At 45.7% G+C, this 14,448-nt stretch overlaps 1 long non-coding RNA gene across 2 annotated transcripts; it reads left to right on the top strand.

Annotated features, from left to right (window-relative positions):
• The first annotated feature begins 2,517 nt into the window (after positions 1-2,517).
• On the top strand, positions 2,518-13,371 carry LOC147341269 (uncharacterized). Of its 2 annotated transcripts, none has more exons than XR_015158409.1 (4): positions 2,518-3,161; positions 8,680-9,070; positions 10,795-10,996; positions 12,820-13,371. It is a non-coding gene; the product is annotated as an uncharacterized LOC147341269 (long non-coding RNA). The 2 variants fall into 2 exon arrangements; XR_015158410.1 differs by having other exon boundaries at positions 2,520-3,161; positions 10,823-10,996.
• The last annotated feature ends 1,077 nt before the right edge of the window (positions 13,372-14,448 follow it).

Below are 14,448 nucleotides of genomic sequence, written 5' to 3'. Positions count from 1 at the left end.
CAGAAGGCAGAAAATATCTACAATGAAATTTACAAAGAAGGAGCCACAAAGAGTTGGGTAGGAGGGCCAGATATGTGGTATAGTTAAGACCAATAACTCCCTGAGCAGGAAACTCACAAAGGGGAGAATAGTTACAACTGCAGAAGTTCTCCCAAAGGAGGAAGGTGTCCAAGCTCTACATCAGGCTCCCCACCCTGGGGGTTCTGTGCCAGGAAGACAAACCTCTAGAATATTTGGCTTGGGAGACCACAGGACTTAGTTTCAGGAGTGCCATAGGCCTGGAGGAAATAGACTCCTCTCTTAAAGGGTGCACACAAAAGCTCACATGTTTCAGGACCCAAGGAAGAAGCAATAATTTGGGATGAGCTTGGGTCAGCCCTACCTGTTGACCTTGGGAAAGCCTCCCAGGGAGGCAGGAGGCGATTGGAGCTCACCCAGGGGACACAGATGCAGCAGCCATTTTGGGGAGCTTGTTCTACCACAGAGACACTGGTACTTGCAAATATCATTTTGGAATCCTTCTAGCTTATTCACACTGGGTCCTACCAGCCTGTTGGCACCAGTACTTAGACAACTCAGGACAAGCAGCTGGCCAGGTGGTGACACAGCCTTACCCACCAACAGGCGGGCTGCCTTAAGACCCTTGAACCTCCAGCCATCCCAGGACTAGGCCGCCTATACCAGAGAGCCTTGGAACCTTCCCCACACCTTCAGGGCCCTGCAGCAAGCCTTTGATACCCTGCCCTGCCTAGCAGCACTCTTGCCTGGAACATTCCATGGATGGAGCAGCCTAGTGCGCTATAGTCCCTGAGGTGGCAAAAGGATGACTGAATGCACACACATACCCCTGTCTACCAGCAGGCCAGCACCAACCCCTGAAGAGCCACAGTTCTGGAGCCAGAGACCACAGCATACTATACATAGAAAATCCTAAAGACACCACCCTAAAAACTCCCTGACATCATCAATAAATTAGGATTCAAAATTAGTAGTTAGCAATCTGTTGTGTTTCTATATACTGACAATGAACTGTGAGAAAGAGAAATTTGCCAGTGCAGGAAAATGAATAAAATATCTAAGAGTAAATGTAACCAGGGGGTAAAAGACTTGTCCTTGGAAAACTGGAGTAACAGGCAAGTTTGGCCCTGGAGTACAAAATGAAGCAAGGCAAAGGCTAACAGAGTTTTGCCAAGAAAATGCATGGTCAAAGCAAATACCCTCTTCCAACAATGCAAGAGATGACTCTACATGTGGACATCACCAGATGGTCAATACCCAAATCAGATTGATTATATTCTTTGCAGCCGAAGATGGAGAATATCTATACAGTGAACACAAACAAGACGGGGAGCTGACTGTGGATCAGATCATGACATCCTTATTGCAAAATTCAGACTTAAATGGAAGAAAGTGGGGAAAACCACTAGACCATTCAGATATGACTGAAATCAAATCCCTTTTGATTATACAGTGGAAGTGACAAATAGATTCAAGTGATTAGATCTGATAGAGTGCCTGAAGAACTATGGATGGAGGTTTGTAACAATGTACAGGAGGCTGTGATCAAAACCATCCCCATGGATAAGAAATGCAAAAAGGCAAAATGGTTGTCTGAGGAGGCCTTAGAAATAGCTGAGAAAAGAAGAGAAGTATCAGGCTAAGGAGATTAAGGAAAGATATATTCATCTGAATGCAGAGTTGTAAAGAATAAGAAGGAGCGAAAAGAAAGCCATCCTAAGTGATCAATGCAGAAAAAGAGGAAAGCAATAGAATGGGAAAGCCTAGAGATCTCTTCAAGAAAATCAGAGATACCAAGGGAATATTTCATGCAAAGATGGGCACATCAAAAGACAGAAACGGTATGGACCTACAGAAGCAGGAGGTATTAAGAAGAGGTGGCAAGAATACACAGAGCTATACAAAAGTAGCAAGAATAAACAGAAGAACTGTACATGAAAAAGATCTTCATGACCCAGATAATCACGATGGTGTGATCACTGACCTAGAGCCAGACATTCTGGAATGTGAAGTCAAGTGGGCCTTAGAAAACATCACCTCGAACAAAGCTAGTGCAGGTGATGGAATTCCCGCTGAGCTATTTCAAATCCCAAAAGATGTTGTTGTGAAAGTACTGCACTCAATATGCCAGCCAATTTGGAAAACTGAGCAGTGGCCACAGGAATGGAAAAGGTCAGTTTTCATTCGAATCCCAAAGAAACGTAGTGTCAAAGAACGTTCAGACTTCAGCACAGTTGCACTCATCTCACACACTACCAAATTAATACTGAAAGCGTTGCCGGAAGGGTGTCCCCTTCCAGGGCCCGAAAGTGGGCTCTTGTCTAACACTCGGAAATGAATTGTGTGAGGATACAAATGTGCTGACAGAGCACACGATTTTATTGGAAAGGGCGCCTGGGCAGAGACCAGTAGGTAAGGGAACCCAGGAGAATTGCTCTGCCACAGTCTTCTGTTTTCTGGTGATGGGATTAGCTTCTGGGTTGTCTTTAGCCGATCATTCTGACTGTCAACTACAAATTGCACTTCCCAGTGCAATTGCATTGCATTGCCAGTGACTGAACAGCAAAGGCGTTTGCCATCTGCCTCTATGGAGATTGAAGACCATGCTGCTGTAGCTATTGACCTTCAGCAACCCCTGAGGGAGTTCAGGGTGGAGTGAGGCACTCTGTGCTCCAGGGAATCGGGTGGGACAGGTCTTTAGATAGTTGGATGTTTTTAGGAACAAATTTTATCCTCTTAGTCCTTGTATCTCCTCATATCTAGAGAAGCACTAACTTCCTTCATGGTGACATCAGACCCTCATGACTAACAAAAATCCTTTTGCAAATTGAGTGCTTCATGGCATTGAACTCCCCCTTCACCAAAACCTTATATATTGACTTTCCCCCACTGCCACTTTGGAGCAGTCTCTCAGAGCTATTTGAGATGCTGCCTCCCCGGCTGCAGTCTGCATTTTGCTCCAAATAAAACTTTCAGCTCTCAAGTTGTATATCTTTTTCTTTTAGTCGACAGTTATGGTGACCATGAAGGGACCCAGAGTGGACTTCCTTTCTTCGACTGGACTCCACGAGGAACCAGAGCTTTGGTACCAGCAGTGGCCCCTTGCGCCCATCAGCATCCTTGGGGAGTGCTGACGAATTTGAGTAAGTCTCTCCTGGTTTTTGAATCTCACATATTGGTTGAGATTCTGAGTTTTATTTGGCGGTGGAGCAGGTTACCTGCCACCTCCTAGTAGGAACGTACTGGTGGGGAGGGGGGCACGACTTGGGTCAAACATCCAAGGACTACCCAATTATGGTCTAGACAGTGAGTGGGGCTCGGTAGAAAGATACTGAGGAATTCCAGTCAAAAAATTCCAGTCAAAAGATACTGGGTGGGGGGCTGGCTGAAAGATGCCAGGAGAATTGCCCACCCAGTGGAAAGGTACTGAGTAGGGGGGTGTTGATTGGAAAAAATCAAGGAATACTCGGGTCTCGGCTGAAAGATTCTCAGGTCACTCCATTGTAGGGGACTGTATGGTCTTGACTGAGTGGTTAAGTAAAAGGCTGATCTGACACTTTCCCTCAATTTGACTGCCTTTATAGAATTTGTCAGGATAAAAGTGAGGAAAATACATGAGAGCTTTGCTCTGAACAAAAAAGACAAGACTCCTCCTGGTCGGTTTTGGTTTTCTCAGGTGACTGAGAAATTCATGGGAGTGGTCCAGGCCTACTCCTCATACCATGCAGTGGTCCCATAGGGAAACCCACACATTAATTAAAATGCTTGCTCATCCAGGGGTCACACATGAGAACTGGCCATTCAGCAACCTGAGCAGCCATGGTGGCCTTAGATTGCTGGAGGCAGAATCCGAGACACATAAGACAAGCTGAAACGAGTCTGGGGTGACTCCTGGAGAAGTTAAGCTCACAAGAAGCACATGGGCCCACTACACAAGTTCACTAGTGAGTTTTCTCCCTGACAAATTCAGCTTAAAATGGGAAACAGAATCTCTCAAAAACAGAAACAAAGGGGTATCAGAAAGACCAGCGTGTGACTAACACTCCAGCCAGATTCATGTACAATACATACGGAGCACTAGTTAATTGGAGAAATTATACTGAAGGAGATCTCAACCTAAAATGGTCAAATTGGGGTTCTTTTGATATTCCGAAATTGATATTTTTTTGCATGCACAATTTGAAAAGGTCGGTGTGCTTACTTTGGCTGGTATCTAGAAGCTTCTAAAACAGGAAATGATAGAGTAACTTCTTCACAGAAAATCAACGAGAAAATGCTTGAAATTATACCAAAACTAAAAAGGCTGCTAGCACTGACTTTGCCAGGTCTCAGGTCTAGTCAAACTGGGACGTCACGTTTGACATTTATGGCATTTGGTTTTTGATTTCTGGGCATCACTTTACCACATTTTGGGGGCACTCTTGCCACTTGGCTTTTGATTCCTGGGCATCTCTTTGTCTTTTGTTTCATTTGGAGTGTGACTCCTGGCTGGTGAAATTCTGCTTCAGTTTGGTTTTGTTCTTTTGGTTTGAGTGCACAGACATCTGGTATAAACTGTTTGAGCTAATGTGGGAATTGCTCACTGTAAATGAAAGGTTGTTGTTGAATCAGGTGAAGACACCAGGATTCTTGGCCCCCAGAAGAGAATTCAATCCAGGGCCAGAGACGAGGCTTGATCGCCCAGAGCTTTTGTGTAATAAAGTTTTATTAAAGTATAAAGGAGGTATAGAAAGCTTCTGACATAGGCATCAGAAGGGGGCAGAAAGAGTACCCCCTTGCTTGTGTTAACAATGAAGTTATATACTCTCCAATGAATCCAAAGAATGTCTGGAGGTTGTAAAGACCTCACCAGACCTACTCCCATAATTTACATTTTAAGATAACAGAATTAGCCAGAAAGTATAATCCAGAGACTGTCCTCAGGCAAGATACTTGATTGTTATATTAGTTCAGTTAGTTAGTTCTGTTAGTTCTCAGTCATGCCTGACTCTTTGCAACTCCATGAATCGCAGCACACCAGGCTTCCCTGTCCATCATCAGCTCCCAGAGTTCACTGAGACTCACGTCCATCGAGTCAGCGATGCCATCCAGCCATCTCATCCTCTGTCGTCCCCTTCTCCTCTTGCCCCCAATCCCTCCCAGCATCAGAGTCTTTGCCAATGAGTCAACTCTTCACATGAGGTGGCCAAAGTACTGGAGTTTCAGCTTTAGCATCATTCCTTCCAAAGAAATCCCAGGGCTGATCTCTTTCAGAATGGACTGATCGGATCTCCTTGCAGTCCAAGGGACTCAGGGACTCTTAAGAGTCCTCTCCAACACCACAGTTCAATGGCATCAATTTTTGGCGCTCAGCCTTCTTCACAGTCCAACTCTCACATCCATACATGACCACAGGAAAAACCATAGCTTTGACTAGGCGAACCTTTGTTGGCAAAGTAATGTCTCTGCTTTTCAATATACTATCTAGGTTGGTCATAACTTTCCTTCCAAGGAGTAAGCGTCTTTTAATTTCATGGCTGCAGTCACAATCTACAGTGATTTTGGAGCCCAGAAAAATAAAGTCTGACACTGTTTCCACTGTTTCCCTACCTATTTCCCATGAAGTGGTGGGACTGGATGCCATGATCTTCATTTTCTGAATGTTGAGCTTTAAGCCAACATTTTCTCTCTCCTCTTTCACTTTCATCAAGAGGCTTTTGAGTTCCTCTTCACTTTCTGCCATAAGGGTGGTGTCATCTGAATATCTGAGGTTATTGATATTTCTCCCAGCCATCTTGATTCCAGCTCGTGTTTCTTCCAGCCCAGCATTTCTCATGATGTACTCTGCATATAAGTTAAATAAACAGGGTGACAATATACAGCCTTGACGAACTCCTTTTCCTATTTGGAACCAGACTATTGTTCCATGTCTAGTTCTAACTGTTGCTTCCTGACCTGCATACACATTTCTCAAGAGGCAGTTCAGGTTTTCTGGTATTCCCATCTCTTTTGAATTTTCCACAGTTTATTGTGATCCACACAAAGGCTTTGGCATAGTCAATAAAGCAGAAATAGATGCTTTTCTGGAACTCTCTTGCTTTTTCCATGATCCAGTGGATGTTGGCAATTTGATCTCTGGTTCCTCTGCCTTTTATAAAACCAGCTTGAACATCAGGAAGTTCACGGTTCACATGTTGCTGAAGCCTGGCTTGGAGAATTTTGAGCATTACTTTCCTAGCGTGTGAGATGAGTGCAACTGTGTGGTAGTTTGAGCATTCTTTGGCATTGCCTTCCTTTGGGAATGGAATGAAAACTGACCTTTTCCAGTCCTGTGGCCACTGCTGCGTTTTCCAAATTTGCTGGCATATTGAGTGCAGCACTTTCACAGCATCATCTTTCAGGATTTGGAATAGCTCAACTGGAATTCCATCACCTCCACTAGCTTTGTTCGTAGTGATGCTTTCTAAGGCCCATTTGACTTCACATTCCATGATGTCTGGCTCTAGGTCAGTGATCATACCATCATGATTATCTGGGTCATGAAGATCTTTTTTGTACAGTTCTTCTGTGTATTCTTGCCATCTCTTCTTAATATCTTCTGCTTCTGTTAGGTCCATATCATTTCTGTCCTTTATCGAGCTCATCTTTGCATCAAATGTTCCTTTGGTATCTCTGATTTTCTTGAAGAGATCCCTAGTGTTTGCCATTCTGTTGTTTTCCTCTATTTCTTTGCATTGATTGCTGATGAAGGCTTTCTTATCTCTTCTTGCTATTCTTTGGAACTCTGCATTCAGATGTTTATATCTTTCCTTTTCTCCTTTGCTTTTCACTTCTCTTCTTTTCACAGCTATTTGTAAGGCCTCCCCAGACAGCCATTTTGCTTTTTGCATTTCTTTTCTTTTTTTTTTTTTGCATTTCTTTTCTATGGGAATGGTCTTGATCCCTGTCTCCTGTACAATGTCACAAACCTCATTTCATAGTTCATCAGGCACTCTATCTATCAGATCTAGTCCCTTAAATATATTTCTCACTTCCACTGTATAATCATAAGGGATTTGATTTAGGTCATACCTGAATAGTCTAGTGGTTTTCCCTACTTTCTTCAATTTAAGTCTGAATTTGGCAATAAGGAGTTCATGGTCTGAGCCACAGTCAGCTCCTGGTCTTGTTTTTGCTGACTGTATAGAGCTTCTCCATCTTTGGCTGCAAAGAATATAATCAATCTGATTTTGGTGTTGACCATCTGGTGATGTCCATGTATAGAGTCTTCTCTTGTGTTGTTGGAAGAGGAGCTACCCCACGCCCAAGGCCAGGGGCAGTGGCCGGGAGGAGCAACCCATGCCCGAGGCCAGGGGCGACAGGCGGGAGGAGCTACCCCACGCCCCTAAGCCCGAGGCCAAGGGTGGTGGCGGGGAGGAGCAACCCCTCATCCAAGGAGCCATGTCTGCGCGGGCACAGGAGGGCCTAGAGGAGCTATCCCACATTGAAGGTCAGGAAGGGCGGCAGTGAGGAGATACCCCTCGTCCAAGGTAAGGAGCAATGGCTGTGCTTTGCTGGAGCAGCCGTGAAGAGATACCCCACGCCCAAGGTAAAAGAAACCCAAGTAAGACAGTAGGTGTTGCAAGAGGGCATCAGAGGGCAAACACACTGAAACCATACTCACAGAAAACTAGTCAATCTAATCGCACTAGGACCACAGCCTTGTCTAAATTACAATCCCATCCTGCAATTAAAATTATTCTGCAAAAGACAAGGGAAATGGACAGAGATCCCCTGTATCCAAATTTTCTTCCGACTAAGAGATATGAAGGAACTCTGTCTTAAGTATGGGATTGTAGTACGCCCTAAAAGTGAGCCCACTAGGCAAATGGTGTTAGGCACAGGCAACCAAGAAAAAGAACCCCCTCGTGTAGGCTCACCTCCCACAGCTCCCGAGTTGCCTGGTGCTCCTTCCTCGTACCCAAATGTGCCTCCATATCCGGGAGCACCTCCTCCACAAAAGACAGCTTGAGTATGTCCCTTAGTTAAAACTGGAGGAGAATCTGGACCAACCCGGGTCCATAAGCCCTTCTCCCTCTTAGAACTAAGGCAGATCAAACAAGACCTGGGAAGCTATACAGATGACCCGGGCAAATATATAGATACATTCCAACATATTACCTTGGCCTTTGACTTGACATGGAAAGACATCATGGTCATATTTAGTAAAACTTTATCTGATCCTGAGCATACCAGGGTCTTAAAGGAAGCCCGGAGGTATGCAACAGGGCTCCACATGTCGAGTGATAGATACTCAGGAGGGGAAACTGCAGTCCCCTCCTCCGATCCTAATTGGAATTATAATGACCCTGAGCACATCTGGGAAAGAGATCATTTTCTAATCTGTGTGAAGGCAGGACTGAAAGTAGCCCAACAAAAAGTAATTAGCTATGCCCGGGTCTCAGCAATAACTCAGGAGCCCAACAAGAACCCTGTTGCCTTTCTGGAGAGGCTAAAAGAGGCACTCCAAAAGTTTACCAACCTGGACTTAGACTCTTACGAGAGACGGGTGATTTTAAAGGACAAATTCCTGTCCCAATGTGCATCAGATATCAGAATTAAGTTACAGCAGCTACAACAGCAGGACCCTGCTGCCTCTTTAGATGAGATGGTCCAGACAGCCACCAATACCTTTTATAACAGGGAACAGGAGAAGGAGGCCAAGGCCCAGGAAAGGAGAGAAAGAAAGAGACAAGGCATGCCCAGATGCTGGCCGCCCTCCAGAGAAGCCTGATGGCAAACCCCGAGTCCTTGAGGGACAAGACACGAGACAGATGCCTGATCTGTAGACAGGCAAGGCTTTGGGCCAAAGAGTGTCCAAACCGTGACAAGTCTCCTAGAACGGCTTGCCACAAGTGCCATCAACTGGGACATTGGGCGGCACTCTGCCCTCGGGACCCAAGAGCCTCAAGGTCAAGTGCCAAGCCTACCCTCACGATGGTTCAAGAGGACTGAAGCGGCCCGCTCCAGCCAGCCCGCCTGTCACAGATAACCATCACGGGGCTGGAGCCAAGGGTGCAACTGGATGTGGCAGGTAGGTCCGAGAATTTCTTGGTTGACACAGGGGCTACCTACTCTGTCCTGATCTCCTACTCCGGAGACTTCTCTTCCCAAACCTGTACCATTTTGGGTGCTACAGGAAAAGCAACTACTAAAAGATTCACCCAAGCACTTCTTTGTTGCTGGGATGGACAAATATTTTCCCACCAGTTTCTGGTGGTCCCTGAGTGTCCTACCCCCTTATTGGGAAGAAATATACTCACTAAACTGGGTACCACCCTTGTGATGGGAGGTTTTTCAGCCCCTAGAGCTCTACAGCTCCTGGTTACTACTGAAGAACCCATTACACCTTCAATATAGAGGGACCAAAAACTACGGGAAGACAAAATTAACCCCCAGGTGTGGGACCAGGGGATTCCTGGACGAGCCCACCAAGCTGAACCGGTCATCATTGTCCTCCGAGATCCCACTCGGTTTCCTAATTGGAAACAATCTCAAAATAGAGGCTCGGGAGGGACTACAGCCTTTAATAAATAAATTCCTTGCTTGTGGGTTATTGGTCCCCACCAGTTCGCAATGTAACACCCCAATCCTCTCAGTAAAGAAAAAAGACGGAACCTGGCGACTGGTTCAAGATCTCCAGATCATAAATGAAGCTGTAGTCCCCCTCCACCCCACAGTACCCAATCCCTATGTAATCTTGGGAAAAATCCCACCCAGTGCCAAGTGGTTTACAGTCTTGGATCTCAAAGATGCATTTTTTTGCATACCACTGGCTAAAGAATCCCAATGCCTTTTGCCTTTGAGTGGGAGGCCCCAGGAGAAAAACACCAACAGATGATTTGGACAGTATTACCTCAGGGGTTCAGAGATAGCCCCCACCTGTTTGGACAGGCCCTTACCCAGGACCTCCTAGATCTGGACCTGGGACCTAATGGGAAAATATTACAATATGTAGATGACCTACTAATCTGCTCTCCAGATGAGAAAAGTGCCCATCGACATGCAATTCAGGTTCTAAGCTTGGCAGAAAGGGGATATAAAGTCTCCCGTGCTAAGGCACAGATGGTGGAGACAAAGGTCACTTACCTGGGAGTTCAGATTACGCACGGGTCCAGGAGGCTGTCCTCTGATCGGGTACAAGGAATCCTCCAGTTGCCCTCCCCCACGACTCGAAAACAATTGCGAGCTTTCCTAGGGCTAACTGGTTATTGTAGAATCTGGATACCCAATTATGGTCTAATTGCCCAGCCTTTATATGAAAGCTTAAAGGGACGAGATGATTCAATCCCACTGATGTGGGGAACTCCTCAAAAGAAGGCAGAGCTACACTAAAACAGGCCTTAACTCAGGCACCAGACTTGAGGTTGCCAGACCCAGAAAAAGCATTCCAACTTTATGTCCATGAAAGAGAGGGAATAGCCTTGGGAGTGTTAACTCAAAGGCTGGGATCTGAGCCCCAGCCTGTAGCTTACTTATCCAAGAGGCTCGATCCAACTTCCCGAGGTTGGCCCCCCTGCCTTTGAAATCTTGCAGCTATTGCAATCATGATAAAAGATGCTTTAAAACTCTCCTTTGGGGGCAAACTAACTATTTTTACCAGCCACCAAGTAAAACAACTCCTAAATGGGAGAGGCCATTTATGGATGTCTGATCAAAGAATCTTCAGATATCAAGTAATGCTGATGGAAAACCCAGGCCTCACTATATCCCCTTGTGAGGTTCTTAACCCAGCCACCCTCCTGCCTATCCCCCGAGGGCTCTCTCCCCTTTCACTCTTGTCTAGAAACCTTGGACCACTGGACAATACCCCGAGAGGGATTGTCAGAAGATCCTCTGACCAATCCTGAGGAAATCTGGTACACTGATGGAGGCAGCTTTGTCTTGGATGGAAAAAGAAGAGCCGGGTATGCAGTAGTCTCCAATTTTGAGACCATAGAGGCTAAGCCTCTGCCACCAGGTACTTCAGCCCAATTAGCTGAGCTCATAGCCCTGACTCGAGCTTTAGAGCTGGGAAAAGGAAAAAGAATAGCCATTTACACTGACTCCAAGTATGCCTTTCTGGTGCTACATGCACATGCGACTATTTGGAAAGAAAGGGGCCACTTGACCACCTAAGGGTCCCCAATCAAATATGGTGATCAGATTCTTCAACTCTTGGAGGCAGTCCATCTGCCCACTGAGGTTTCAGTCTCCCACTGTAAAGGACACCAAAAAGGGAACACGGAAGTGGCACGAGGGAACCAAGCAGCTGATCAGGCAGCTAAGAGAGCAGCATTACAGAACCATGACCTAATAGAGATTGCCACCTTAGTTCCACAGACTAATTTGCCAGAAACTCCTTCATATACTGAAGGTGAGACTCTTAAAGCTAAGAGCGAGGGCTTTCAAGAAGATCATATGGGGTGGTTCCAAAAGGAGGGACTCCTTTTTCTGCCTGGAAACCTCCAATGGAAGTTGGTTAACTCCTTACATGCCACTACTCATTTAGGAGAAAAGGCCCTCCAAAGATTACTAGGAAGGTCCTTCAGAGGAACAGGCCTCCAAACAACTATAAGACAGGTGGTCTCCTCTTGTCCCACTTGCCAATTAAACAACCCCCAATGAGCTCGAAGACCCCAGCTGGCCCAGACCATCCAATGACGTGGGGCCTACCCAGGAGAGGACTGGCAGATGGACTTCACCCAGATGCCAGTTTCTCAAGGGTATAAATACCTATTAGTTATGAGAGATACATTCACAGGATGGATTGAAGGCTTTCCCACCCGGACCGAGAAGCCTGAGGAGGTGGTAAAAAAACTGCTCCATGAAATCATTCCAAGATTTGGTCTGCCCAGGTCATTACAAACTGACAATGGGACATCATTTACTTCTAAGGTCACCCAAGGAGTCTCAAAAGCATTGGGCATTACTTATTATCTCCATTGTGCCTGGAGGCCTCGATCTTCAGGAAAAATAGAAAGAGCCAATCAATTCTTAAAATCAGCGATAAAAAAATAACCCAGGAGACTTCCCAGGGATGGAAGGAGGCTTTACCAATAGCTCTCCTCCATACCCGCATTGCCCCTAAGGAACAGGTTGGTCTTAGTCCTTATGAGATGCTATATGGGAGACCTTTTGTTTATGTCAATGACCTCTTCCTAGATCCAGAGGTTCAGACCCTCCAGTCTTATACCATAGCCACTGGGCAATTCCAACAGGGTATACGCTTGTGGGGTATGAACCAGGACCCAAAAGATTCTAAAGAGTCACCACTATATGCTCCAGGAACTCAAGTCCTAATTAAAGTCTGGAAAGATGGGTCCCCAAAGGCTCAACTCCAGTCCACATGGAAGGGCCCCTACCCTGTAATACTTTCTACCCCCACAGCAGTCAAGGTACCAGAACATGACTCCTGGATTCCCTACTCATGAGTCAAGCCATGGAATCAAACAGAAGACACTCAATACACCTGTGAGCCCCTGGGAGCTCTCAGATACCTATTCAGGACTACCAATGAGTGTCATTCTAATGAACACCCCCAAAATCTGGTTTCTGGGGATAAGATTTCTCAGGATAACTCTAAGGAGCCAACACAGTTTGACAGAGATTGTGCTCCAAGACAGACAGGAGATAAATCTTTTGATCCCTGAACAAGGAGGGACTTGAGCTATCCTGGCGATGTGAATTTAAAATTGACCAATGTCCCTGCTAGTCCTTGTTATGTTATATTGATGATGCCTATGTACTGTGATGATTATTCCATGTACTGTCAATTGTCTAACCTGTTTTGTCTCTGCCCAGGTCAACCAGCTACAACATGCAGTGCCAGTTCAACAAAGATATAAAACTACAGCTGACCACGGAAAATATCACACACCCTTGGACACCGCTATAAGGACTCTGAGGCTTGAGACTAGCAAGAGGGGGAGGCCCAACGCCCCTCACCATCCCAGTTCAGCAGGAAGTAGCCAGAAAGACCTCAACGCCCCTATTCCCAAAGAATTGGGCCTCCCATCTCTTGAGGGGGGAATGTTAGGTAGGTAGAATAGGGAAAAGGAGTCCAAAATGGCGGTGACTAAAAGACAAGGTCAAAGGAAGGTCCGAGGACCAGAGTGAAGACTTCAGGCAGAACAAACAGCACTCCTGGCTAAGCCCAATTTGCATAGGGCAGGCCCAGGTAGAGGAAAAAACGTATAAAAGGAGGAGCCAAAATGCTTTCTCACGGACTCTCTCTCGCGCGCGTGCGTGCGCTCCTCCACTCTCTTCTCTTCGAGTCTTGGATTCTCCTGCTATCTTCTAAATAAAATGGAGCTGTAACACTGATTTGTCTAAGAGCTGTAGCATGGTTTGTCCAAGACCTGAGAGCTGTGACGCGCTGAGGGCTTTAATGTCTGTTGCTCCAAATCTTTGTTGTGACGAGACAAAGAACCGAGGAACATACACTCGCATGACACTTCCATGTCCTTGTTAAACCTTTCTTGCATCTTCTCAATCCTTGTCTCCAGGCTATTTATTTATGATTCCATTTTCTTTTCAAGATTTTGGATCATTTTCTCATCATCATTGGGAATTCTTTACCAGGTAGATTCCCTATCTCTTCCTCTTTTTTTGGTTTGATGGACATTCTTTCTCTTTTGGTTTGATCGACATTTATCCTGTTCCTTTACCTGCTTGGTATTCCTCTGTCTTTTCATCTTGTTTATATTGCAGTATTTGGGGTGGCCTTTCTGTATTCTGGCAGTTTGTGGAGTTCTCTTTATTGTGGAGTTTCCTTACTGTGGGTGGGGTTCTATGGGTGGCTTGTCAAGGTTTCCTTGTTTGGGAAGCTTGTGTCGGTGTTCTGGTGGGTGGAGCTGGATTTCTTCTCTCTGGAGTGCAATGAAGTGTCCAGTAATAAGTTATGAGATGTCGATGGGTTTGGAATGACTTTGGGGAGCCTGTATATTGACGCTCAGGGCTGTGTTCCTGTGCTGCTGGAGAATTTGCATGGTATGTCTTGCTCTGGAACTTGTTGGCCTTTGGGTGGTGCTTGGTTTCAGTGTAGGTATGGAGGCATTTGATGAGCTCCTGTCAATTAATGCTCCCTGGAGTCAGGAGTTCTCTAGTGTTCTCAGGATTTGGACTTAAGCCTCCTGTTTCTGGTTTTCAGTCTTATTTTTACAGTAGCCTCAAGACTTCTCCATCTATACAGCACTATTGATAAAACATCTAGGTTAAAGATGAAAAAGTTTCTCCACAGTGAGGGACACCCAGAGAGGCTCACAGAGTTATATGGAGAAGAGAATAGGGAGGAGGGAGATAGAGGTGACCTGAATGAGATGCAGTGAAATCAAAAGAGGAGAGAGCAAGCTAGCCAGTAATCACTTCCTTATGTGCGCTCCACAGTCTGGACTGCTCAGAGATGTTCACGGAGTTATACAGAGAAGAGAA

Source organism: Bos grunniens, chromosome X (assembly GCF_055505025.1).
Source record: "Bos grunniens cultivar Pamir isolate PY7600 chromosome X, Bosgru_T2T1.0, whole genome shotgun sequence".
In the NCBI taxonomy this organism is placed as follows: domain Eukaryota; kingdom Metazoa; phylum Chordata; class Mammalia; order Artiodactyla; family Bovidae; genus Bos; species Bos grunniens.
Note: the sequence above shows the minus strand (reverse complement) of the source record. Positions and strands in the feature narration are given on the sequence as shown.